The sequence below is a fragment of the Aethalodelphis obliquidens genome, unplaced genomic scaffold (genome assembly GCF_003676395.1).
Source record: "Aethalodelphis obliquidens isolate GAN/ISIS:26980383/991018 unplaced genomic scaffold, ASM367639v1 scaffold1, whole genome shotgun sequence".
Classification (NCBI taxonomy): Eukaryota; Metazoa; Chordata; class Mammalia; order Artiodactyla; family Delphinidae; genus Aethalodelphis; species Aethalodelphis obliquidens.
Window position 1 is genome coordinate 73194807 of NW_020837945.1, and position 27728 is coordinate 73222534.

Below are 27728 nucleotides of genomic sequence, written 5' to 3' on the forward strand. Positions count from 1 at the left end.
GTGAATCAGTTATACATATACGTATGTTCCCATATCTCTTCCCTCTTGCATCTCCCTCCCTCCCACCCTCCCTATCCCACCCCTCTAGGTGGTCACAAAGCACCGAGCTGATCTCCCTGTGCTATGCGGCTGCTTCCCACTAGCTATCTACCTTACGTTTTAGGAGGCCATTTCTTTTAAGCTGGTCTGGGGATATGGTGATAGCCACTGAGGGGAGCTGGGATTTCAGTCGTGTTTTCAGTTTAAAGGCAAAGACAGGGAAGATGGCTGCTGTTCTGTTAGCCCCTTGTTATGATCAAGTGGCATTTGACAGTTTGAAATACAAAAGGAAATCAGCTGAAGTGTGGAGGGCTCCACACGCTGTGTTAACAACCAGTCTGCATTCTACACCTAGCATTTTTTGGAAGGTGTTATCTGAAAAATTTGTGTAGTGTCATTGTGGGAATGAAGCAATCACCAAGCTTGTCCTTTGTTCCTTTGCACTGAATTGACTCACTGTTAATAAAAGATGGGGTTCTCCATAGGTGGCCTCGGTGCAGGGCTCATCTGTGTATCTTGCTCTGACTGTCTCTGGTGGACCTCACAGGGCCATCATAAAGATTAAATGCATTTATATATGCCAGGTAGTGTTGCACAAATTCGGCCATTAATTTTTATCTTTGTTTTTTTCCTTTTCCTCCTCTCAAGATGATAAACTCAGCCTGTCTTCTAACAGAGGATTTTTATTCCAGAATGTAGGATGGTGCTTCTCTCTTAAAATGAGATGCCTCACAGATGACCTAGGTCCACCAAGTGGGTCACGGAACTCCTTGACTCTGGGAAGTCTCAGGCCTTCAACCTTTTTCTGGCTATTCAACCCTCACACTAGTTCCCTTCAGCTCTTGGGGTTTTGAGGGCTGGAATCTGAATTGCTTCCAAATTACCCCTTTCCTGTGGACTGAGGTAACGATTGGGTTTTGGGCAGTTTCACTTCCTTCTTGTTCACAAACACAGCAGAGTCCTGATCCCCGTGTGGAGAGGCCTGAGTCCTCTGGATTCCTGGAAATGACTTGACCTTCTTCTGTGGCTACAACAGTTGAAACTGGTTTCTCAGAGAGCCCCAGAGCAGGCCAATCCCAGTCGGAATCCAAGAGTTCAGTGGGAGGCAGACAGTAGGGGGAACAGGGTGATGAGTTTAGAGTTCCCAAACCTGAACCTCAGCCTAGCTTTGCTGCCCACTGGTTGTGTGAACGTCTTCATTTATGTATCATGCCTGAGCTCCGGTTTCTTTATTTGTAAATGAGGAGGATCATATGTACCTCACAGGGTTTTATAGAAAATAAAGGAGATGAAGTAAATGAAAACATGATGTAAGCTTTAGTAACATAGTTAATTTTTTCTACTTGTTCTCTAGGTTGGGAAGTTCTTGTATCCTCAGTACATGCTTTAGCACCAAGCATGCTAGAAATTCTCAGTAGAGCTTTTTGTGTTTACGGAGCTGTTTTGGCAGCCCCAACTTAATGGTTTAAAGTCTGACCTTCTATAGGGAGGTAGTTATTCTTGTTGGGAGAAAAAAAAAAAGATTTCACATAAAGGGGTGAAAAATGTAAGGTCTTTTGTTCTTTTTTTAAATTTCCTTCCTTCCACCAAGACTTTTCATATTATCTTTACCTCTTCATGGTGAAAGCAGACCTTGGCTTATTGCTAGGTTTCCAGGAGGAGGAAGGAGAATGAAACACCAGCAGGATGGTTTTCTCCTCTGCAGAGCTGTTTACAAGTTTTGGCCTTGGGAGTGACACACTCTGCTCATCTAGTGGGTCTGGCTCTCTGGCCTGAGGCTTGACCCCTTGCATACAGGGCTGACTGATTTATTTGGAGAGTGATTTGAGACTTAGAACTTTTAGAATGAAGGTGCTGCGTTCCAGTCCCTTGTAGAGTGACAGCTACTCTTATTGCTTTGATAGATAAACAGGTTGCTTTATGTAGCTGTCATTATCAGGTAACAGCGGCAGCAGCAGCAGCAAGAGCTGACGTTAACTGAGCGATTACCAGATGCTAGCCACTGCTCTAAGTGCTTTATGGGTGCTCACCCCTAATCCACACAGCCACCATGTGAGATCAGAAAGCAGGTACTGTAGTTTTCCCATCTTAAACATGAAAAAGTCCGGCAGGAGAGATCAGGTGACTTGCCCATGAGCACATACCTGGTTTAGTGGCTGGCACAGTATTCGGGAACATGATAACTAAGAATCGGGATTTGGATTAATTACTTAACGTGCTCTTCACCGTGTCTGGCACGAGGCGGGACCTCAGCATATGGCAGTTTTTAGTCATGCCAGTCTGGAATTGGCCTGGAGGAGTGGGGCGTCCCTTAGATAGAAAGTGTAGTAGCTCATTTCACTGGAGATCTTGGGGGACCAGGGCCATGAAGAAAAATACTGCAGCTCATTTGGAACTAACTTCAGAATTTAGCCTGAGAGCTTAACCATTGTCTGTGAGTTAATTATTACAATTCATTCACCTCCCCCTCATATTTCCAATGTAGAGCACATTGCGTAGGGGCATGGCCTGTGGAGGAAAACTTCAATGGTTCAAACCCTAGCTTTGCCGGATACCGCCTGTGGGCACATAACCACTCCAGGCCCAGATTTCCTCCTTTGCGAAGGGAGGATAATAATAATATGCTTATCTCCAGGGTTGTTGTGGCAACCAAATGAGTGTATGTAACAGGAAGACTTTAAAACAGTATCTGGCACATGGTAGGCATACAAACAATGATAATGTACTATTATCGTTGATATCTATTACCATCTTCTTGCTTAATCCCTTGCGTTATTCCTCAGAGCATTTGAGGTGCTCACTAAGATAACAAAGTTAAAAAGATAAAAGCAAATAGAGATCCATGGCCAGGGAGTAAATATATAGAAAATGAAAGCTTAGGTCCCATAGAAAAAGATGTAAAGACATGCATAGCTGCAGAAGCAGCTCTTCAGCCTGGTGGCCAGTGTGAAGAGGGAAATTGTTTTCATTCACATAGGTGTCCTCTTCAGAGAGGAGGAAGCAGAGCTTTACCAAGCATTGACTTCTGAAATAAATGAACGCTTTTATGTCTTTTATTAGAGAAAATGGACTCTAAGTTCTAAACACCTGGCCCATTTCTGTTCACTGCCCATCGGACACATGGGAAACCTTCACCCCAAGTCTTTTGTGTAAACTTAATTCTTTGGAATCGACTGGGCATTTTATATTTTGGTTTGTGGTCAGCCCTCATTAGCCAAGCGGGGAGGAACCATGTCACTTGCTTTTTCCTTACAGCTAAAGGTCTTATACCACTTTGTCTGTGAAAACCTCTTATGAACAAAATCCTGTGATAGCAGTAGAGTTCTTGTGGTTTCTCCTAAGGAGTGCTGGTACTGCTGTTGCTCTTGGAGAGCAGATGTGCCATTGTGGGGTGTAGGAGCAGCGGATGCCTTTCTAATCTGCCTTTGGTGTGTGTGGAGCCGGGAGCCGGGGGCGGCCTTGAGTTTGGTCGTGTTTGCAGTGGCGCTGGCTGCTCCGGCCACCACTGCCGCCTGGTCCTCTTGGCCAGATGGGGCCACATCATGCTCTGGGGGGGCCACTGGGACTGTCCCCGGAGGCTGACCCTTATCTGTTTGCTTGTTTCCAACGGCTACAGAGCCAGGAAGAGGAATACAGCCCCCATAGAAAGAAAAAGGAAGAGGAAATTGTTCAAAAGGGAATGATGAAACAAGAAAAGCAACAGGAAATGGCTTGGGAATCAGGGGAGGCATCAGGCAAAGGAAAGAAGTTTTGAGGACCAGGCGGGCCAGAGGAATAAATCATCCCCAAACCTTTGAGACTCCTTCCTTGTTGGCCCTGACCAGCCAGGTCTCCAGGATGGAAGTGACCTCTCTGATTACTGAGGGACTGTCTGTGCCACCCCCTCCCCCAGCATCAGCGCAGATCTGGGGATCTGGAGTTACAGGAATGAATCTGCCCATCTGAGTCAAACCCTCCCAGATGTGCTGCACATCTACCTCCCCTCCGTGCACTTCTTCTGCTCCCCTCCTTTCTCTGCAAGGTCAAGAGTGCTTTCCCAGGGACCCCAGAGCCCCATCTCTCCATGGTGCTGCTCACCAGCAGCTCTGTCTCTCCACTTCACCCCCGTCCTGTTCTGTCCTGGCCTGGGGCTGCCCACGTGTGAGGGAGACAAAGTGGGAGGGAGGGGAAACGAGATGCCGCATGGGGAGCACAGCGTTCTCAGAGGCACATACCAGTCACACAGCACACACAGGGCTTCCCGGGGCAGAAGCCACACTGAGGAAATCATTTGGTAATCGTGGCTTGCTTTAAAATTTGTGCCACATCTTTATTACTTACTCTGAGTGAAATTTGGGAAATCACCTTTTAGTGTTTCGCTCCCAGGAAGGATGAAAGTGAGCTCCCCTTTAGAAACTGCTTTCCTCTGGGTATATCAGGCTAGTCTGTTTCTGTTTCTTGGGATTGATTATCCATTTGTAACCTGATAGCGTCCACTCTGGAGTTTGTATCTCGTCACCATTTCTCCCTACCCCCCACCTGTTTCCATGAGCGCGTGCGCGTGGGCACGCACATACACAGACACACACACACATCTCTTTAGCTCACTGGTTCTTTGGCTGAGATTCAGGTTCGGTTTAAATAGGACGTGACTACAAACCAGTCCTTGAACTTCCCTATCCTTTTTCTGGTCAGACTATTGAACATTGCAGTTTTTATTGGGGATACGGGAGTAGCTACGTTGGGTCAGAGAATTTCAAGGTTGGAAAAAACTGGAAGGTTCGATTCTTCCGTCAGTTCTTGAATTATCCCCGTGGCATCCTGAAGCATGAGGTTGTGCAGTACAACCTGCTTGGACTCCTAATGACAGGGAACTGCCGCCGCCAGAAGCAGCCTCTTTCATCTTCAGACATGTTTTGGTTTTAGAAAGTTCTTTTTTACATTGTCCAAAACCTGCTTTTATATGTTGACGCTTATACCAACTCTTGACCTCGATGAAGAAGCCTAGTTCCTTTCTTTTAGAAAATCAAAGGCAACTTTCAATCAGGGGAAACAGCCCCGGTTTCCTCGTGTGTTCCCCAAAGGAAGTATTTCTAGACTGTCACAGCCCAGATGCCTGCTTCTGGGGATGCTTCAGTTGGTCTCTGCCCCCCTTCAAATATGGGGTCCAGATTGGAACACAGTACTTCAGAGGTGGGCACTGCGAGAGGGACGGATGCAAACTGGAGGACAGAGCAAGGCGGTATTCTCGTATGCCTCTGTTGACAGAGCTGCACAGGGGTTCTTAGTTGATGGCTGCATCCTGCTGGAGATGCAGTGCTTGCAGACACAGCAAATCCCTGTGTATCCCCTTTTTGTGGCCACCCGCGTATACCAGAGTAGATCCCCCCCCCAAATTTGAGAGCACATAATGAGACTTCCTGGGGAGAGCAGGGCAGACTTCCCAAACTGGTCTGAGACGACTTGCAAGAGTAGGAAAAGGAGACCGGCGTGGGGTTTTTATGGTGGTTGTGGGGTGCGGTTGGGGTGAAGGTTCTGCACAGGCCAGGGATGGTGTGGTTTGAACATCCCACCAGCATCAAAGGAGGGAGCCCCCGGTCTTTCTTGTCAGCTTGCCCAGGTGTGGGGCAGAAGGGGAAGAGGAGGCATGAGGCTTGAAAGCTGTCAGCAGTGAAATATCAAAAACTGGAGTCACACGACCATTCTTTGTCTCTGCTTCCTGACCTTGAGTCTGATGGGTCTGCTTCTCTACCTTCTAACAAGTCCTTGGTGGAAATATTTAACAGAGTAAATCTGAAGAGAGTGTCCTGAATTCATGCACTTGAGGTCCTCTTGCAGTCGAGGGCCTCCTTCAGATCCTGTTCCCTGGGCTGGGGATAAAAGGAGGGTGGGACACAGCACATACCATACAGACACACGAATGCCTAAATAATTCCACGAGCAGAGAGTAGAACTGTATAGACGAATACTGTCAGGGAGCAGGTATTTCTGCATGGATACGAGGGTGAGGAGTTTGGCAGGAGGACACCTGCGCCAGCCTGAGAAAGGGGCAGAGCTGCCGCGAGCAGGGACTCCTGGCTGGTTGTGCTAGTGTGAAGGCCCAGAGAGAGGATGTGGTACGTGGTCACTGATGTGCTGGAGAGGGGACATCAGCTGTGAGGGATTTGAGAGTTCCTTCCCATTGGTTCTGAGTAATTGACCATGTCCTACGTCTAAAATCACATTTTCAGCAGACACTGTAGGCATATGTTCTGTGAGGTCAGGAGTGTTGCTATGGGAACAGTGACTTGCATCTTCTTACTGAGCTATTCACGTTGTCAGTTCCAGCCCCAGACTTCTGCCTTTTGCATGTTGAGTCCCTAGGTGGGCAAAAGGGAGGTAGCACATGCAGGCTGTACTGCGAGATACAAACTAATGTCAGTCTCCTCCACTTCTCCAGCCTCCTCAATGTCAGTGCTTCTCCAAATGTGAGGGACTGGGGAAGCCAAGGGAGCTTAATAGACGTGATAAAGCAATCAGGTTATCCTGGCATATGAGAGAGGTGGTGCACACTGATGGCTCACAAGCATGGATTGTTGTGTTGAGACTGAGGCCTAGAACTGGGATTCATGTTCCCAAGATCTGCTTCTCTCCTCATTTCATCCAGTTATGCTCAGATCATGGGGGTGGAGGATGAATGCAAATATCAGAGTTGCCTGGAGGGGATTTAGACAGTCTGTATAGCCCCCTTCCACCCAAGATTATAATCTGTACCCCAGAGTGGGGCAGGGGTGCCTCTTCTCCCTTCAGGTGTGTGGGCAGATGAAAGATGGTGCACGCTTACCTGGTCCATGGCTTGACCTCAGCTGCTGCCTGTACACTGAACACTGATGACTCTTGCAGTAGGAAGGCTAGGCTAGACTGGGCTGCAGTAACAAACTCGCCCTGAAATCTCAGTGCCTTAATATATATTTGTTTTTTTCCCAAGAAAATTTCACTCTGGGTGTAGCCACTCTCTAGGGCAACTTCCTTTCAAGCAACAACCCAGGGATTCAGACTACTTCCATCCTGTAGCCACGCCCCCCTGGAACACAGGCTTGCAAAGGGAGAGGGGATAGGGCGGTGCAGTGGCTTTCACTGTTACTGTTTAGAAGTAACACCCATCACCTCTGCTCACAGTCTATCAGCCAGGTACTAGTCATACGCCCACCCAACTGCAAGAAGCCAGGAGAACAGGGTGTGGGTGAGCACTGGTAATGTTCATACCACCATGTCCACTGGATACCTGTTTTAAAAAGTCTCAGTTAGGGGCTTCCCTGGTGGCGCAGTGGTTGAGAGTCTGCCTGCCAATGCAGGGGACACGGGTTCGTGCCCCGGTCCGGGAGGATCCCACATGCCGCGGAGCGGCTAGGCCTGTGAGCCATGGCCTCTGAGCCTGTGCGTCCGGAGCCTGTGCTCCGCAACGGGAGAGGGCACAACAGTGAGAGGCCCATGTACCGCAAAAAAAAAAAGTCTCAGTTAGCACTGGCCCTGGAAATCCCCATCTGAATACCCATAGATACAGCAAAATCAACAGGTAACCCAGAACTGACTGTCTTCCTTTCCCCAGATTTGCCGTTCCGTATCCTGGCAAATGATAGGTTGCCTGAGCCAGAAGCAACAGACTCATCTTAGATTCCCTTCCTTCCTCCTTCCCCCTTAGATTGTCACAAAGTCTCACCAGTTCTCCCTTATACCCTGACCTCTACTTTTAGTTATTAAATGATTTTATTTGTTTGGCAGTAGGCAAAATTATATGTACAATTTTGTTTTTTTCTCTTCCAGTTTTATTGAGATATAATCGACACACAACCCTGTATAAGTTTAAGGTGTGCAGCATGGTGATTTAACTCACATACATCATGAAATACCTCATACATACGTCTTGATGGCTTCTGCCCCCTGTTCCTGTCCACAGGGCTGGGGCTCCGTCAGTGCGTACTGCATGACCATCCAGCTGTAAAAAATCTGAAATACTTACATTCTGGTTAGTAAATTGTTATCCCCCCCAGTGCCCAGCGACACTGACCTGTGGGCCTCCAGGATCCTACTCCAGTCCTCCAGGCAGCTTCCTTTCCCGTCGGTCAGCTTTGCCTTGTGCTCTGTCAACCTGAGGCCCCTCCTGTTCCCTGTGAGGTCTTGCCACTTGTCGTCTAAGAAGGTGGGTTGAGCCTTACCTCCTGGGTGTCTTTCTCTGACCTTCCTCCCCAGCAGAATTTGCTGTCCACCTCTGTGACCCTTAGGGCCCAGCCCTGCTGGCTCTGAGGAATGACTGTTTTATAGTCGCCTCCACCAGCCACTGAGCTTCTTAAGAGGGTAGCTCCCTTCCAAGTGAGTCTGGTTCTGGGAACATCTTGTATTTCCTCTTTTTCAAAACAGCAGTTGTTGAATGTGTCAAGTGCTGTGCTCGGTGCTCACATTATAAATCCTCATGGAGCATACAGTCTCCCTGGAGGGGCCGACCCTAAATAAGTAAACAATTAAATATATAATTGCAAATGGTACAGAAGTCCTAAGAGGAGTGCCTAGAGCAAGAGAGCCCAGGCAAGTCCTTGGACTGGGTCCATGGGGGTCCTCAGTCCAGGATCCTTCTTCTCAGCCCCTCATAGGTGAAAGGCTTATCCTTTTTTGAAGGGCTGGAGACTTGAGACAGAAATGGGGTAGGGAGAATGAGCTTCTCCTGACTGCCAGTGGCAAGGCTGTTTCCTGGCTACTCTGAAACTTGGTTTTTTAAAGTTTTTTTTTTAGTTTATTTATTTTATTTTATTTATTTTTGGCGGTGTTGGGTCTTTGTTGCTGTGTGTGGGCTTTCTCTAGTTGCAGTGAGCAGGGGCTACTCTTCGTTGAGGTGCGCAGGCTTCTCTTGTTGCGGAGCATGGGCTCTAGGCACACGGGCTTCAGTAGTTGTGGCACGTGGGCTCAGTAGTTGTGGCTCGTGGGCTTAGTTGCTCCGCAGCATGTGGGATCTTCCCAGACCAGGGATTGAACCCGTGTCCCCTGCATTGGCAGGCGGATTCTTAACCACTGCACCACCAGGGAAGCCCTGAGACTTGGTTTTTAAGAAACTGATGGATGGGATCATCCACAATCTGCATTAAAAAAAAAAAAAGATCACCAAAGCAGCATCCGTGTGACTTGGGTCCTCTTTGTGCCATGGGTTTCCTGTCTTTCTGCCAAGCTAGGTGACTCTGCCCCCTGCAAAGTGAGAAAGCCAAGGGCTGTGTCAACAGCATCCCTGCAGACACAGGTTCTGTGATCTACTCGCCACCTGTGGAAGACACCCCGAGAGTGACACCTGGCCCCTTTCCTTCAGGGAAGGGTGGTTGTGGCCTCTGATAGACAATAAAAATGGCTCTGTGGTGGGAGCTGGTGCCTCCCCTGGATGGCAAGCAGGTGCTGAGTGGGGAGGGGCAGTTCCTGCATCCTTTAAAATATGATTCCCTTTAGCCTGAGTTGTTTGACTGCTGTAGCAGGAGTGGTGGGGGAAGGTAATTGGGAGAAATAGGAAGCTCACTGGATATTTGAAAACCAGACAGGAAAATGAAAGAGCTTTGAAATGATGCTTTTAATCATTGAGAAAATAGGATCCAGTTAATACAGTGCAGTTCCATGCCAGTTTTTAGGCGCACATTGAGGGCCCCCTGGGAGATGTTCTTCTGCCAGGTCTCATGAAACTCAGAATGTTGTTTGGCATCAGGAGCCGCCTAGGTCGGCTGCCTCCGTGGTGTGTGTGCTGTGATGGTGGTCCTAGGGTTAGAACCCACAGGGGTCTGGGGGACCACCTAGGCCTAGCCCCTTGTTCTGCAGATGAGCAAGTGGACTCAGGGGCCACAGCGAGGCACACCACGTGTAACTGACACCTTGTGAGCGACGCCGGCTTCCTAGCCTCACCAGGAAACCACAGCGTCTCATCTGTGCTGTCAGGACTACCGCCCGTGGCTCACAGGGTATGTCTAGCTCCCTGGAACCTCTGGAGGCCCCTCTTCCTTCCTTCCACCAGTGGGCCCTTTGGAGGGCAGGGCAGCGGGTGGCTCAGGCAGCTCTGGTCCTGTTCTTGCAGTTTCCCTATCTCCAGAGTCAGCCCGGAAGGGCACAGGGAGGTTTGATCTGGTGGGAAGCGGTTGACTTCAGCCTCACTGGAGAGAGCCCCCACTTTTTACATCCCTTTGGAATGCTCCCTTTGGAGCCCAGCCCTCTGTGGCCACAAGTAGCTGTGCGTGGCCCTGCCTCCTAGCTGGCCGTGCCATGCTGTGCTGTGCCAGGGCTCCCCACTGGGCAGCTTGAGAGAGGAGAAGTGTTTCTGTCAAGGGACTTGTGCGGTTTCTTGCCGCGCAGAGGGGAGTTTGGGGTATGCAGCCCCGGGTATAGGGACCTCAGCTTTGCTCCCTGGGTGGGCTCCAGTTGGCCAGTCCTAGAAAAGCTCGAGCTCACATGTCCTCAGCAGCACAGCATTCTGAGCCATGGCTTTAAAGTAGAGCCTCTGCTTCAAAGCAGAGACCTCTCGTCTTGCCCACTGCAGCTGCCTTTTAACTGTCCCCCTCCCCAGCCTGGATGGGGAGAGCCATGCAGTCTGCAGGCCTGATCCTTTTAACTGTCCCCCTCCCCAGCCTGGATGGGGAGAGCCATGCAGTCTGCAGGCCTGATCCTGTCAGTCTTATGATCAGTAACTTCCCTGGTTCCCTGCCGAGATGTGGCACTGGAATCCTCCATGACGTGCCCCCAGACTGTCTTTCCGGCCTCATCTCCCCCTGTGTCCCTCACATATCCTTTACTCCAGCCAAACTGGCTTGCTTTCTGCTTTCTCCAGAAGTCTTCCAGGCTCTCACGTCTCTGCCTTTGCTTTTCTGTAATGCCGTTTCCCACATAGACAGACTCTGGTTCATATGCGTCTTTCAAAGCCTATTATGGACTGGATTGTATCCCCCCCAAATTCCTATGTTGAAGCTTAGCTTCCAGGGCGCTGGTATTTGGAGATGGGGCCCTTGGGATTTATTAGGGTTAAATGAGGTCATAAGGGTGGGGCTCTGGCCCCGCGGGATTGCTGTCCTTAGCAAAGAGGGAGCAACAGCACAGTACCGTCTCTGAGTGAGCACAGATGGAAGGCCGCGTAAGGACAGCGGGAAGGTGGCATCTGCAAGTTGGGGCGAGAGCTCTTGTCAGAAACCGAATTTGCCAGCACCTTGATCATGGACTCCAGCCTCCAGAACTGAGAGAAGATCAGTGCGGTTTAAGCCACCCAGATTGTGGCCTTTTGTTACGGCAGCTGGAGCAGGCTAAGACGAGGCCCCGCTGAATCCCATCTCTTCTCACTGTCCCCTCACTGTCCCTGCAGCACAGCCCCTCCCTTCCTGAGCACTTATCACAGGCCTCCTGAGATTATTATTTTTGTTAGTTAATTTCCATCCCTAGCCTATCAGCAGTTTGAAGGCAGGGACCTCGTTTTGCTTATCCTAATCAGAGTGCCAGGTATTATATGCTTATTCAACTAATAATTGAATGAATGAAGTACACAGATACTCACCCCCTACTCCTTGCCAGTTGGCTGTTAGGCCGCGGAGAGCCCTTTTATGGCTGCTTTTCAGTTATTTCTGCTCCTGGTGATCACTTAACCTGATCTCTCCCAGGTGTTAACACGTGGAAGGGGTAAAGGACCCACGGTGTTATTTTTCCACCCTCATTATGCCTTGGTTTGCCTGAATGTGCAGCTTTCCCCAGCTCGGTTGGTGAGAGGAAAGGAATTGTTTTGGTAATAGCACAGAAGAGAGCCGAGGCCAGGACCAGACTCAGCCCATAATGACGAGGAAAGAGAGCACACGTGCCCCTAAGTCTTCCTGGTATTGTCTGCTTCTAGGAATAGCCTCCAAGCCTCTGTCTTTGGACCCCAGCCTCCCAAAGGTTATGTGATGGAGAGAAGCGGCTCCCTAAGTGGTTGATGGTGGGGGGATTACATCTCTCGAGTTGAGCTGCTAGGAGCATAGCCCAGACAGCAGGGTGCCAAGGGGCACATCCAATTAGGCACCAGGACAGCTGGGCGGGGCCGGAGACACAGAGAGGTGCCGAGTCTACAGAGCAGGGACGTTGCCAAATCAGGCTGCTCCCCTGCCCTGCAGGTCTGATGCCTGCCTTGCCACGACTTTCATACCTCTCTCGCCTTTTTTCACTCAGATGCACTAAAGATGTTCCCTGATTTTTCACTAGTGGCTCCCTTTGCCTTTGCTTCCCCCAGGTCTTTGCATTTCTGTTTCCCCATCTTGCAGGTCTCAGCTCAAGTGCTGCTTGTCCCAAAGACCCTGTCTGTTTCCCCAACTTTTGTAGCCCTTCACAGTGCCATGTTGCCCCCGTCACTGTTTCTCTTCTCCACAGCACCTACTGCTGTCTGTAGTCATCATGTGCAGACAGAGAGTGACACAGAAGCAGAGCCCTTGCCTGTCGCTTCCCTGATATATCTGCAGTGGCCAGAACAGTGCCTGGCATACAGTTGGGGGGTAATAAATATTTGTTGAATGATCGAAAGAATGCAGGGTTGTTCGTCACGAACAGGGAGGCATCCGGTGTCTTAGAACTCTGTGCAGTGTGCGCCGGCCGCGTGTGCTGCTGGTGGGATGGTCCCTCGGAGGGGCTGGCGTGGCGCTTCTCCTGGGCGGGAACGCAGGGCCGTGCTCATGCCCGGCAGTGCCTAGTGATCAGCTTCCTGGGGCAGCATTTTTCCTCCTGAGTGCTTGATTTATTTCTATCAGTATTGAGTTTCCATTTTTATTACAGCATCTGAAGCCTCTCATTAGATGCAGAAGGAAAATTTGGTGCGGTTCCAGATTTTTCTTTCAAAAAGGAGAAAGCTCTGTCCTTGAATAGAAACTCACAGCTCTGCCTGAGCTAGAAGTGTTTTTGTCAGTCAGGAAGACCCTGAAGTTGTAGAAACCTTGTTTATATTCAAGGAATTAAAGTTACCCAGCATCACGACTGTACTTCAGATATAAGTGAAAGTGGAAGTATTTTATAAAGAAAATAAGACTCGTCCTGGCTTCCACAGAAAAGAAACATTCTTTTTTCTTTTGGTACGTGTTCGTTGTTTCTGTGACCACACAGTCACGTCTGGCTTTGTAATTGAAATCGTTTGGGAATAGTTTTAAGATTGTTCGACTCTTCCATCACCGGCAGTTACCAAACTCTGTACCTGGATGTTTATCACCAAGGACTCTAATGATGTCGCAATTAACTGTTACATGAATTGCATAGAGGCAACTTCATCTCCTAATGTTGGACTGGAATATTCGTAAGGCAGATTTGCCCTGACCTAGCATTCCAGGAGCCAGACCATAAACACTAACCTGTAGGACTCCACCTGCCTGGGTAGAGGAGAGAAGGGGCAGGCCATGGCCTCCCTGCTTAATCAGAGCGGTGTAGGTTTAGAGAGCAGGCAAGACACCAATCACCGACACCCTCCTGCCAAGAAAAGGTTAAAACGTCATATGTTTCCATAGGAATGCTGAAGTTTTTCCTTCATGCAGGCATTCAGGAAATGAAACCACAAGAAAGGCCAAGTCGAATTTCTTAATCCACCCCAAACAATGAAATCTGAAGTGTGGGTTTATGGTTGGAAAGTGACTGGGTAAAAATAGCACTGACTGACTCAACAAATCAGCGTCCTCCGGCTCCCAGAGCCACTGATGCATGCGGACTCTGCTCACAGATGCCCGTGCTTGGTCAGAGCCTGCCCTCCTTTGGGAAGGCAGGCCAGCAGGAGAATTCAGTCCCACTTTTGTCATCTCCTGCCTGGGTTCCCTGCTCTCTCCATACTCAATTTCAGAAGTTTCCAGTCCAGGCTCAGCAGTGTCCTTCGGCAGACGTGATTCGGAGGGAGGCCCCCTGGCTGCTTGGATGTTGGGTTTAGAGGGTCTCTGCATCTGGGGCAGTGACAGCTTTATTGCCTTCAGCCATCATTGTCCACAGGGGTACACAGTCACTCACCTGGCAGGAGGGGGGTTGCTCTTCCTCAGGCCACCTTCCTTGCCGCTGAGGGTTGACTGAACTTTCCCGTCTGTGATCTTGCGTCCTCATGTATCTCTAAGGCTGATCTTTCTTTTGGGGATTCCTCTAGGCCTGGAGCTCTGAGAATGCAACTTGGCCTCTGAGAGACTCATCCCAATAGACTTGAGGGTCTTTCTAAGCTGCTCAGGTACCCAAAGCACCTGCCATTTGCCTTGAACGTCCAAGATTTACTTGGCAAGAGGAGTTGGGGAAAATGTAGCACAAATACAATTAGATAAATAACAGGAAAAAGAAACCAGTTGAGAGTAACTCCCAGCTTATTGTTTGCTTTTTCTTTAAAAAATGCATGTGGAAACTCAGAAAACCACCTTGTGGTGAACTAGGAGGAAGGCAGAAGTTTCTAGATGGACTTGCCTTAGGAAAAAGATTATAAAAATGGGTAACTGGCCACCTTGAGAAGAATCTTAAAGTAACTTGAAGTCATGGCAAAATGCCTTAAATGTGATCGACTTTGCCAGAAAATGGGTATTTTCTGTGAGGTAGTTAATTAATCCCTTTACAAATGTTTTTAATTTAAAAGCAATACATGTCCTTTTTGAAAAGATGGACAAGTATTTTAAAAATACACATTTTCTTCTAGTTGCATATGTGTGTGTGTATATATATACACACACACACATAAATATATAATACATTAGTGTATATTTGACATACTGATAACATTATAATTACAATATTAGATGTTTTAATATATTTATTTTTGTCATTACAAAAATACATATATATGGTAGGATATTTAGAATAGCATAAAGAAGAAATTTAAAATAATCTGTAATTCCACTATGGGGTGAGGGAATGTGGTAGCTGGTCCCCAAAGACAACCTCCTAAGGAGCCACGCCTCCCAGCATTCACACCTGTGTGCAGCCCCCTCTCCTGGAATTCGGGTAGGCTCTGTAGCTTGTTTTTGGTGGATAAGACCCAGCGGAAGTGATGCAGCCTGACTTCTAAGCTCTGTGCAGTTTCAGCCTGGGTCTCTTGGAACACTTGTTCTTGGCAAGCTCCTTTTTGGAATCCAGCTGCCCTGCTGGGAGAAGCCAAGACCCCAGGGGGAGCCCACATGAAAGTCCTCTGGTTGACAGCCCCAGCTGGGCTCTTTGCCAGCAGCCAGCATCAACCGCAAGCAAAATGTGTGATGTGGCTGTCCAGCCTGGCTGAGTCTTTGGAAGACTGTAGCCTCGGCCACCATCTCCCGGTGTCCATATGGGAGACCCCAGCTGAGGACAGCCCAGCTGAGCCTAGCTGACCCACAGAACTGTAGGGGATAATCGTACACTGTTTTAAACCACTAAGTTTTGGGGTGGTTTGTTACGCAGCTACAGGTAACTGGCACAGGGTGTGGGATAGTTTTAAAGTAAACACGTTTAAAGGGAGTATGATGTGGCCAAATAGCTCAGACTCTAGGGCTAGAAAGGCCTGATGTGCGTTCCTGCTCTGTCACTCTCTAGCTGTGTGACCTTAGGCAAGTTATTTCCATTTGTTAAATGGAAATTGGGAGATTTAAAAGTATTCCAGCGTCTGGCACCTAGTAGGTACTAAGTAAGTGTTAGTTTCCATATGGTCATGTTGAATAGTCATGGAGAATGGGTATAAGGAAACATTGGAAACAGCAGTGGCAGCAGCAGAGAATATATAATGAAAATGCTACTATATTTGGATATTTTGCGGCTATGAACAATGTCATTCATTTCTGAACCTCCTCCACACTTAACATAGTACTGGGCACACAGTAGGGACTATGGCTTGCTTGGCTTGGCATGGCTAAGGTCAACACAGTGAGGAGTATCTTCTGTGCCTAATATATCTGTGCTATTCTGAGGACAAGCAGTTGGGCTATGAGTGAGGGGAAAAGGCCACCTCTATTCAGAGTCACAAGGATGCAGGGCTGGGAGGGGTTGGGAGAGCATCTGCTCCAGTGCCCTTGTCTTTACAGTCTGGGAAAACTGATGTTCAGAGAAGAAGTGGCTCGTCCAAGGCCAGACACAGCGGCAGAGTCAGGCCTGTGAGCCAGGGCTGTAACCTAGCACCCTGCCTACTCACACTTGCCCAGAGTTCCTAAGTCCACATTTCATTAAATAAGGCAGAGCACATTTCATTACTTGTTTTAAAAAAACAGGGGATCAAAACTAACATCACCAATAATGGGATAAATTGACATGTTGTGCCTCCTGATAAGATGGAGTGAGAAGAACCCAGCGTCACTTCTGTGCTGTTCCTGACAAAGATGCATAACCTGAATCGAATCAGAAGGAAACGTTAGCAAACCCAAATTTAGGGAGATTTTACTAAATCATTGGCCTGTGCTCCTCAAATTGTCCCAGGTCCCAGGAGACAAGAAAAGACTAAGGAACTATTTCATATTGAAGATACATGACAACCATATGCCATCCTGGACCATAAATTTTCTTTTTGTTTTTGGACAATTGACAAATTTTGAATGGGGCTGTAGATTAAGTGGTAGTGATGTATTAATGTTAATTTCCTGGGTTTGATGGTTGTCCTGTTATGATGAGAGTGTCCTTGTTTGGTAGAAGTACCTACTAAAATATTTAGAGGTTAAATTTTTTTTTCTTTGCTTTCATCTGCAATGATGTCAATTTGGCATTATATTTTATGTCTTTAATTTAAAAATTAAAACAAATAATTTTATTTAATTAAAAACCAGAAACTAAATTAATTAAATGAAATTAAAATTAAAACAAGTGAATGAATCAATCAGTGCATGAGTACAATTTGGTAGAATCTTTTCAATTGTTGCGTCTGTGATGGGAACAATTTATAAAAAGGATTTCGAATGAAAATTGGAATCTGGACTCCCAGCATAGGGGCCAGTCTTTTGACTACTCCACATTCTTGGGTAATTCTTCTTAGATTCATGGTAGGAGGGGCTCCTCTTAACCTTGGTAAACAAGGATGAAAGCAATGAAACATAGACTGTATTTTGGATGGGAGAAAACTATAAAATGGGGACAATAAACCCTACTTGTAAGGATTAAATTAGGTAAAATATATAAAAATGAGCTAGCTCAGTACCTTGTTCCCAGGCATATGGGAACGTCATCATTTTATAGATGATGATAGATAGTTCATTTTATTTCTTACTGAAGTATGTATGGTTGATTTACGGTTTTATATTAGTTTCTGGTGTATAGCAAAGTGATTGAGTTATATATATGTGTGTGTATATATATGTGTGTGTGTATTCTTTTTCATATTCTTTTCCATTATGGTTTATTGCAGGATATTAAATATAGTTCCCTGTGCTATACAGTAGGTCCTTGTTGGTTATCTATTTTATATACAGTAGTGTGTATCTGTTAATCCCAAACATCTAATTTATCTCTCCCTCCCCCCTTACCCTTTGGTAACCATAGGTGTGTTTTCTATGTCTGTGAGTCTCTTTCTGTTTTGGAAATAAGTTCATTTGTATCATATTTTACATTCCACATATAAGTGATCTCATATAATATTTGTCTTTCTCTTTCTGATTTACTTCACTTAGTATGATAATCTCTAGGTCTGTCCATGTTGCTGCAAATGGCATTATTTCATTCTTTTTTATGGCTGAGTAATATGCCATTGTATATATGTACCACATCTTCTTTATCCATTCATCTGTTGATGGGCATTTAGGTTGCTTCCATGTCTTGGCTACTGTAAGTAGTGCTGCTACGAACACTGGGATGCATGGATCTTTTCGAATTAGAGTTTTCTCCAGAAATATGCCCAGGAGTGGGATTGCTGCATCATATGGCGACTCTATTTTAGTTTTTTAAGGCACCTCCATACTGTTCTCCATAGTGGCTGCACAAATTTGTATTCCCACCAACAGTGTAGGAGTGTAAATTTTTCCTTTGCTTTTCTCCCTCTGCAGCATTTGTTATTTGTAGACTTTTTTTTTGCGGTAACCGGGCCTCTCACTGTTGTGGCCTCTCGCGTTGCGGAGCACAGGCTCCGGACGCGCAGGCTTAGCGGCCATGGCTCACGGGCCCAACCGCTCCGCGGCATGTGGGATCTTCCCGGACCGGGGCACAAACCCGTGTCCCCTGCATCAGCAGGCGGACTCTCAACTACTGCGCCACCAGGGAAGCCCATTTGTAGACTTTTTGACGATGGGCATTCTGACAGGTGTGAGGTGGTACCTCACTGTAGTTTTGATTTGCATTTCTCTGATAATTAGTAATGTTGAGCATCGTTTCATGTACCTTTTGGCCATCTGTATGTCTTCTTTGGAGAAATGTCTATTTAGGTCTTCTGCCCATTTTTTTTTTTATTATTGGGTTGTGTGGTTTTTTTGTTATTGAGTTGTATGAGCTGTTTGCATATTTTGGAAATTAAACCCTTGTCGGTAGCATCATTTGCAAATATTTTCTCTCAGTCTGTAGTTTGTCTATTCATTTTGCTATGGTTTCCATCTTTCTTTTTGTAATGTAGCATAAAAGTCAAAATAATGTAACATTTTCTCAGGAGGCAGGAAAACTGGAGAGCAATTTGACTATAGCCAAGTCAGTTTGCAAACCGTCACAGGTTTTCCTCCTGAAAAGACTAAAACCTTTTAATGATTTAGAAAGAAAAACAGATTTTTTTCTCCTGCTTCAAAAGGTAAGGGGATGGGTAGATCTTCACCTGTCTCAGAGAGGTATTTCTGGGTTCATAAAGTAGAGAAACTGGTTTTTCTCCTTGCAAGTTGCCATAATGTGGATTTCTGGGCACAAGGAATGATGGGGGCCTCTCTTTCCTCAACTCCTCCATGGTGCCAGGGAGAAGTCAGGCGTGTGCCCGAGGGCAGGCTTTCTCCCCTTGGGGAAGTGTTGGCTGTTCTCTGCCTGATCCACTTTCCCTCCTGGTGTAAGCATCTCGGTGGTGCCCATCCCTCTCTTGCAGGTCCTCCCACTGTATCAGCTAGAGAGGATGCTGAAGGAGACCCACAGCCTTGAGTCTGAGGGTGGTGGTGAGCTGTAAGCCCCGTTGGAGAAAGATGAGTCTGCTGGGTGAAAGGGACTCAGGCAGTTCAGCCCCAGGAAAGAGGGACGGATCCATTGTTCACATCAGGAAGAACTGCTGCCCAAATCAGAAGCCTTTGTTTTTTGTGAAGTGAAAGAAGTGGCCAGGGTGCTGGGACCTTGAAAGCAAAATTGCCTGTGCTTGCTTAGGTGTTGTTGTCAGAGACCTGAAGGTCTCTGCTCTAGCGCACAGCCACGCAGCGTGCAGGAAGTGTGATTTCAGTGTCAGAATGGAACAAGGCACCGGCCACACAAGAGGTTCACCACCGGAAACAGTGTTAGGAGATGCCAACGATCCTTGTGGGGCAGGGCCCAGGTGAGGCATCCTTCTCACAGAACTCCACGGGCATTACAGAGTTTTGGGGTGTGCTCCAGCTCGCGGGGGTCTGGGTTGGCGCTGGCTTGGCTCACCTTACATAGTGACCATGCCCAGATTTGAAGGCACATGTTGGGGCACAGGGCAAGGAGCCAGGCAGGGAGGGAAGTGAGAGGCAGGCGATGAAGGACAGGCATCCTTCACGATGGCATCCAGGACTGGCAGGCGCAGATCTCAGTAGGTAGGTAGGTAGGTAGGCGATGGTAGGCCATCACGGAACAGGTGAGGGCTGAGCAACGGTCTGGAAGGTGAGCAGACAGGAGTCCAGGCAGGAACACGCTAGTGGCTCCACTGCAGCCACAGGGACTTTGTGAACAAGGAAAAAGAATCTGGACATGGGTCAGATGATGTGGACTTAGTTCCTGTGTTGCCATTATTGACCATGTGACCTTAGCGAAACCTAATCTCTTTGAGCCCCTACTTCTTCATCTCCAGAGTGGGTGGAATGAATACTTGCTTGCTGTGGAACTGCTAGTTGCTGCTCTATTCTCTCCTTTTTCATTTTTAACTGAATCCCATTTATTTGGGAGCAGCATTATGCCCAGTAAAAGAATATATTCCACAGCTTCCCTTGCAGCTAGGTGTGGCCATGTGACTAAATTTTGTCTGGTGTGATATAAGAAGAATTGTTAAGGACTTCCAGGAAGGTTGCCTAAAAGGTCTGCCTTATTGCAGGGGGCAAAGAAGAAGGAGGGCCTTTCCTCCTTCCTCCTTTCTGTGCCTGGAATGCAGCCAGGTTGGCTGGAGCATCAGTAGCCATCTTGAACCATGAGGTGACCTTGAGGATGGAAACCAGACCTAGGATAGCAGAATGAAAAGGTAGAAGGAGCCTGGACCCTTGATAACTTCACAAAGAAGACATCCCATCCCTGGATGGCTTAGCTATGATCTTATGTGTGTTTAAACCATTGTTATTTTAGGTCTTCTGCTATGTGCAGTTGGACCCAACCCACAGAGATGCACCTGCCCCCTAGGGTTGTTGTAAAGATTAAATGAGCCAAAGCATGGGAAAGAGTTTTGTGATCTGGGAATGCACTTTGAACATCGCTATGTGCTGTAAAATATAAGGAATCAGTCCTGTTATTGTCATTGTCATCTGAGTGAACCGAAGCGGGCGGGGGGTGCTGGCCAGGCCCAGGGACAGGAGCGTGTGTCCGGGCAGAGCTTGGGGATGAGGAACTGCGAGGCAATGGGACAAAACCTTTGTTAGTTTCCCTAATTCTGAATGGAATCTGTGGGTCTGGGGTAGGTTCAAATGCCAGCGCAGAGGAAGAGAGTGGCTGGAAGATGGAAAGAGAGAGGGCAGATGGGATTAGAAGCAAGAGCCACACACTTCCAGTAAAAACCTCAGAATGAGGAATTTGCAAAGTCCTGCTTTGACCATTTGGGCAGACCCATGGTAACTGCTGTATCGCTATTTCCAGAAAATACCTATTAATTCTGCCCAGAGAGGACTGCTTTCTACAGCTGCCATCCCTAGGGGTCCGTGAAAAAAGCCGTGAAAAGAGCAGAGACCAGGCATAGACTCAGTGTTGGTGAACAAAGTCGCGGTGTGGTCCTGCCCCCAACAGGAAGGAGAGTTTACAGGAGAGACAAGAAATAAAGTCTATAGCAGGCATCAGAGAGCTGTAAGCTGTGGAGAGGCCAGCAGGGACCATGGACATCCATACCATAGAAATGAAAGCAAGTGGGATATTCTGCTGTTCTGCTTTTCAAATCTAAGATTCAATTTCCCCTGCATATTGGACTTCATAAAGAAGTACATGAGCTGTAATCTCATGTTGGCAATATAAGTGAGAGGAAAATTGAGGCTGGGTGTTTTATGTGTTGTCTTCTTATATATGTTCCTGGAGTTTTTCAGCCAAGCTCAAAATAAATTCTGTCCTATCCTAAAGGATATGATTTATACCAAGTCGCAGAAGGTGCTAAGGATGAGGGAGGAGACTCCCGTTGCACTGTTGCTGAAGCGGAAAACCGTGTCTTTTCATAATACCTTGTTTTGTCCACAAAACAGGAGCTGATAGTTGTAAAAAATGTTACGGCTGAGCCATAGCTAACACTCCACGCTTAATTTTGAGAGGGTTGAGTAGGGCTAGAAGAAAGAATTTGCTTTGTAGTTAATACATAAAACTGACTCTGGTCATTAATTTCAACCTCTTGGCCCCAAAGCCTTTCACCAGAGCTGCTAACAGGTTGTATTAATCACTCTTGTGAACTCAGTTTCCTTTCCCTTCCCCTCCTCCCCCAGGGGAGGGGCCGGCTGCTGATGTGGAAAGCATAGATTAGCCTGGGGGACTTCCTGGCTGCGCTGAGCCTGCAGACCCGAGCACTGCTGTATCCTGGCCATCCAGGGACCTGCAAGGCAGGGAAGCGTGGGGCTTCTGAGCAAGTGTGGGGCTTCAGAACTTCCTTTCGACTTAATTTTGTGGCATGAAACCTCTTTTTCCTGAAACTTCTCCATTGACCCTTGCTCAGTGAAAGTGTACCCCAATAGTCTTCAAGTTCCTTGAGGGTGGGGGCCTTGAGGGAAGTGGCTGTGGGAAACCCAGTCTCTGCCTGAGATGCTCTGCATCTGTCTGGTATTTTTGCTCTTGGTGTGGCAGCATTTCTTGTTTTTAAAGATAACGGAATTTGAAAAGGGACTTCAGAGATGTCTGAAGGGTTTTCTCAGAAACCTGTATGAGGCAAATCTGTGCTTGCTCTCAACTCTGACGCTTCCTTGCCAGGTTGTCCTAGGTGAGTCGCCAAAACTCTGTGAGCCTCAACTTCCTCATTTGAAGATGGGGGGTCCTGATACCCACCCAGCAGAGCAGAGTGGAGGTTCGTGCGCTGGGTCAGTAGCTGTAAAGCCCCAGCAATGGGCCTGGCACAGACACACTCTCTCTGCTCCGAGGGAAGGAGCGTTTCTGAGCAGGCTGGAGGAGCCCCTTGGACGCTTGGCATGTTCCACTGTGTTCCTTCGTGCCAGCTATTCCCACAGTTAGCCAGCTGTCCTGCAGCTGGGCCTTGCACGGGGAAGGGAATGGAGAAGCCCAGCTGGGAGGCGACCCAAGTTCCCTGTTGGATGTGAGAACCGCCCCGGCGCATTCCACCCTCGGACCCCCTCGGGGACACAGCTTGGGTCTGTGCAGTGGAATGGCGGGCCCTCCGTCACACCCAGCCTGAAGCCCTCTAGCGGGAAATGCTGGGCTGGTGTGGCTGGTGTGGCACGTCGGGACTGTCTCCTCCCCGGTCAGGAGCCTCTTACCCTTAGAGGAAGTCTCCGCCCCTTTCAGGTGCCCTTTGGGTCCTACAGGCCAGAGGTGCTGCTGAGCAGCAATTAACAAGCTCCAGATGATGATAAAGCAGGTGGCAAATTGCTGCGATCTCGCCAAGCAGACAATGAGAAAGTGAGCTCCCTTTCTAAGCAGCTGCTTTCAGGTCCTCAGCCTCGTGATGCCCCGCATTGCTTGGAGCTGTCATCATTTCCCTTCCTCCCCAAGCCCCCTCCGGGTTAGTGGAAAGCTTGGGCTGATGTTCAGAGGTGAGGGCCTTCTAATGTTTTATAAATATTTATCTCTGGGAAGCTCTGATGCTCTTTCAAAACACAAAGGGGGAGAAGGTGCTTGCATGGTTCATCTGCCCCTGAAGAAGGCCCGTCTGCTGCCCAGGATGGGGGGCTCAGGGCTCACCTAAGTGAGTCTTACCTTCTCATCATTTCCTGACCTATTATGTTTTGTGTTGTTTTGTGTGTGTTAAGATGTGTCTGTGGTTTCTGGGGATAGGAGAAGGGAGGGGAGAGGAAAGGAGGTTTTTTAAAATCCTTTTGTTTGTTTGGGGGTATCCTTAATTACTCGCTCCGGATTGTAATTCCATCCATGGTCAGATGACATGCCTTGTGGCTGGTTTAATTGGAGGCTGATGATGAGCTGTCTCAAGCCTGTTTCCATCGGGGAATGTTGACTTGGGAACCTCCCAGCTGGTTTTAAGGCTGTGGACATTGCCTTCTGCGGTGCACTTGTGCAGAGGCATCAACCCTACAGCCCAGCCAGGCTGGTGCTCAGGGCCTCAGACACAGCAGCGGGGGTGGGCTTTCTGAACCCCAAGAGCAATCACCCGGGCAGTTGGAACCTCCTCAGTGCCATCCAGGGTCAGGGCGGTGATGATGGTAATGGGGATTTGAAGGTCTTGAAAGCGCATTTTGAGCCGGCACTTGGGATCTTGTCTTTCCTTTTCCAACTTGTTCGAACCGAGTGGCACCATGTTGTCAGCCTGAAACTGGAGCATGAGAGGACGAGGCGAGCTGACTTCCTCTTGTGAAGACGGCGCCACATGTTTTACTTTATCCCCTGGAGTTGAAGCTCAAGAGGAAGTATGTCTTAGACCAGAAAGCCCACCTCGGTCCTGAGCATCTCTTCCCAGTTTGAGTTGACATACTTCAGTGGATCCTATCTTGTGATCACACATTCACCAGTCCTGTGTGAACCCTGAACCACCTTCTATACCTTGTAGGCAGCAATTCTTGCATTTCCTGAAATAGCCCAGGTCAGCTTTTCTGAGCTCTTGCCAAGCTATTGTCCTCCGTGGAAACCAGCGTTTAAAGCTCCGGCTGCTGAGCCATGAGGTGGGGATGCCGGAAGCTCTTCCAGGTTCCATCATTTACCAAGAGGCCTGGGCAACCAGCATCAGGGAGTTGAACTCACCTGAGGAGGTTGACCAGCCACAAGTGTGTTCCTCAAATACCAGGTGCACACACAGGTCTCTTCCTAACACGTGAGCCAAGCTTCCTTCTACCTGAGAACGTGACCTAGGCACACACTGATACTTCAGTTCTTGCTTTTGTGATTTAAACACGTCTGTGAGAGATTTAAGCCTGAGGGGCTGGTCGGAATGCCCCTCACCCAACTGATTGAATGTAGCAGCAGACACATTCCTGGGAATGCACAGGTCTGCCTAGAACAGAGGATGGTGGGCACGGGGAGGACATTGCGTGGTTGCTGGCCGCTGTGGCTCTCGCACGGGGCGGTTAGCTTGAGTCCCCAAGGGTGGCTCTGAGATGCTAAGTCAGGTTCCTGCCTCCCTTTGAATTTAGCACAGCTCAAGGTGTGTTCTTAGAGGAATGTAAAGATTTGTTTGTTTTTTTAACATCTCTGCCTGAGGTTAATGTGAGACTATGGAGAGCCATTTTCCCGTTTCCAAAAGTTGACTACAAACTGTGTGGGTCATGGAAGTCTTTCTTTTCTTTGGCTACTACTTATTAATCTGCAGGTTTACGTTTTCATGGGTAATTTGCGGATCCTCCATGAGCTAGTTGTGTTGGGTGCCTGGCAAGTCTTGTGCACAACCCTTTGGGCCATTACACAATATCTTCTGCTCCCTAGGGGTTCATGGTCCATGCTGGGAGTGGGTGGTGGCAGGGGGGCTAGTTAACATGAGACCATTGGCTAGGGAGTCAGAAGACCTGAGTCCTGGGATCAGCTTGGCCACTTAGCTGGACTGTGTAATCCCTGGCAAGTCCTTCTGCTTCTTTGGTCCTCGGTTTCCCCATCTGTAAATGGGTATATTGGCCTCAGTTATTATCAGGTTCCCTTTTCAAATGCATTATCCTAGATTATTCTGTCCACTACCTTTTCTGCTTTCTTCTCATGGGATTGTGACATGGCGGACATTCAACCAGCCTGAGATGCGAGACATTTTTTTGCGTTTTGTAGACTACTCCTCCTCCTTTTGCTCAAACATTCTCCCCAGTGCTTTATAGATTTCATCTCCTCTTTTCTTTGGGAGCAGTTATCTCATTCATTTATTCCTTACATTTCAGTGGTCTTACTTGCTGTCATTACAGCTGTCCTCCAACCAGCATCTTCTCCGGGCCATCACTGTGGCTGCTACTTCCACATATCAACCTTGTTTCATCCTCAAAACAGTCTTTCAGCATTATGTATAAAACGCGCCGGATGTAGTTCCCACAGAAATGACTATATCAAGGACCAGAGGAACAGGGCCCTTTAAAACATCTCATCCTAATGAATTCCAGCCTTCCTGGTAAGCATCTTCCTCTTTTCAGCAGCGACATTTACAACTTGGCATCTTATTTCACAGTTACATAAAAGGATAACCGTCTGGACAGATGCCTGCATGTTAGTGCAGGCTGTGCTGGGAGCTGTCGGTCTCCCTGAACAGAAGGGAGTGTCCTCCTGCCTCAGCCTGAAAGTTGACAACTGGGTCAGTCCTTTCACATTGGTGTGAAGGGGTCACTTCATGCTGGAGCTGCTGCCTCTTTCCTTCCTAATCAGTTAACCTTGTGTGGCGAAGCCTCTCTCTCGAAAGAAGTCTTCCCAAGCTTAAGCAAATCCTTCCTGAAAGGTGCTTTACCAAGGACGAGTTATAAAAAATATTAAAGCATCTCAAAGTCCTGTGTCTTAGGGCTGCACGTCACCTTCCCAAATTCACTCCCAGCCAGTGCCTAAAGGTCTGGGAAAGTGCTCAGATTTACTGAGGGGCATATTAAGACAAGGCCAGGCTCTGCCCAAATGCATTAGCTGGTCTCCTCAAGAGAATCTGATGTCCTTGAGCTCGGCCCTCTGCCCAGGTCCTGTCCAGGCAGGCCAGGGAAGGAGGTATTCGGATTGCTTCAGGCAGATTAAGTAGGATTTAGATGATCTTGAAAGACCAGAGAGTACACATAGCACATGGTAAGCCTTCAAGGAAGAATGACTGATTGACAGACCGCATGGCCCCTCGATCAGGAATTTCTCTAATTATAGTGAAATTACCGCTTTTATATAGAGGGCTTCCTCATAATTCTCATCTGACCAGGCTGTCGCTCTGCTTTTTGTCTGTCAAGGTCTTTGGCACTTCTCCGTGCTCCCAGGCCTCCTGTGTGGGTAGCAGTGGAGCTAAAACTTAGCTCCCAGGAGCTCCTCTCCCGTCACAAGCAGAATCAGGGTCTACTGGGAAGAGCATGCTGGGCTTTCAAGTCAAGCAGACCTGGGTTCAGATCCCAGCTCCGAGACTTGTTGGTTGTGGGACCTTGGGCTATTGTTTTTAACCTTTCTAAGCCTCTGGTTCTTCATTTAAACATGGGAATAACTCCACTTAACATGTCGGGTGGTTACGAGAAATAAAACTGTTGCCTGTATAATAATACCAGATACTTATAAACCACTCAGAGAAAGGGTGCTTCTTATGTGGCATTCGCCGATGTTTTTGGAAGTACTCCCAGGGCCGTGAGGATGAGAGTTCCCTTTCTTTCATAGCCCTGACGGTGCCACAGAACTACCACCATACTTCCTTGAGGCCTCCCATCTCCAGGTCAAACACCCTTTTGTCCTCTCACCATCCCCACCCCCGGCGATGATGTGATTTCTCTGTTTGGGATGATGGTGCCATTCTGTCCCTGTCTCATGAGGGCTCTGCTCTACCGTGTGTGAGAGCTGCCTGAAACCCTGGATTTGGGAGCTCGGGACGCAGGAGATGGACTGAAAGAGAGAAATGGCTGGAGGGGTGTGTGCGGTGGGGCCTCCCCGTCATGACTTCTTGGTGGCTGCAACTTATGCCTGGACACTCTCTCCTGGGACACAGTGGCCTTCCCTAAGGTCACCATCAGGTTCCTTACCTCTGTTCTCCAGCGCCACCTCTGAGAGCAGCAGGGGCCCCGAGACTCCACCTTGTGGCCTGTTTCTCTTCTCCTTCCCGGTTTAGGGCAGCGTCTAGGAGGCAGCCACGTCAGCACATGGGCTTGCTGACCTCCAGGCTCCTGGCTCATCACCCTTCGTGGTTTCTAGGTAGTTGTGATTATTGTCTTTAGTGCAGGAGGGGAAGTGGCAGTTTTGCTCACATTTACGTGTGGGGTGGGCAGTGTGAAGGCAGGCAGGCCGCCGGGTCCGAACTGGCCTGGGGCCCATTCTCATCTACCCCCTTTCCACAGGGGCCCAAGAAGCAGCCTGCTCCCCTCTGGCCTGGGCAGCTGGATTCTCACCTACTGGCACTTTTTTTTTTCCAGAAAGCTCATATGGGATATCAATTACTGATTTGTTTCTGCATCACAAAGGAAAGTGGAACAGAGACAAATGAATCAGTTTTCTTGAATCATGAGCTGTGATTTCTTCATAAACTAATCTAGAGAATGACTGTTGAATTCCACAAACGTTCCTGAGTATTTACTGAATGCCAAGCCCTGCACTATGAGTGGACGGAGGCCAAGATGCCGAAGATGGGGTCCCTGTCTTCAGGGGGCTTCCACGGGCAGTGGGTCCTGACAGCGCCGTGCTCTGCAGCTGGGCCGCCG

The 27728-nt window shown here is 48.2% G+C and overlaps 1 protein-coding gene across 1 annotated transcript in view; it reads left to right on the forward strand.

Moving 5' to 3' along the window:
* XXYLT1 (xyloside xylosyltransferase 1) overlaps window positions 1–27728 on the forward strand; it is a 190408-nt gene that overhangs the window by 83916 nt on the left and 78764 nt on the right. The window lies entirely within an intron of this gene.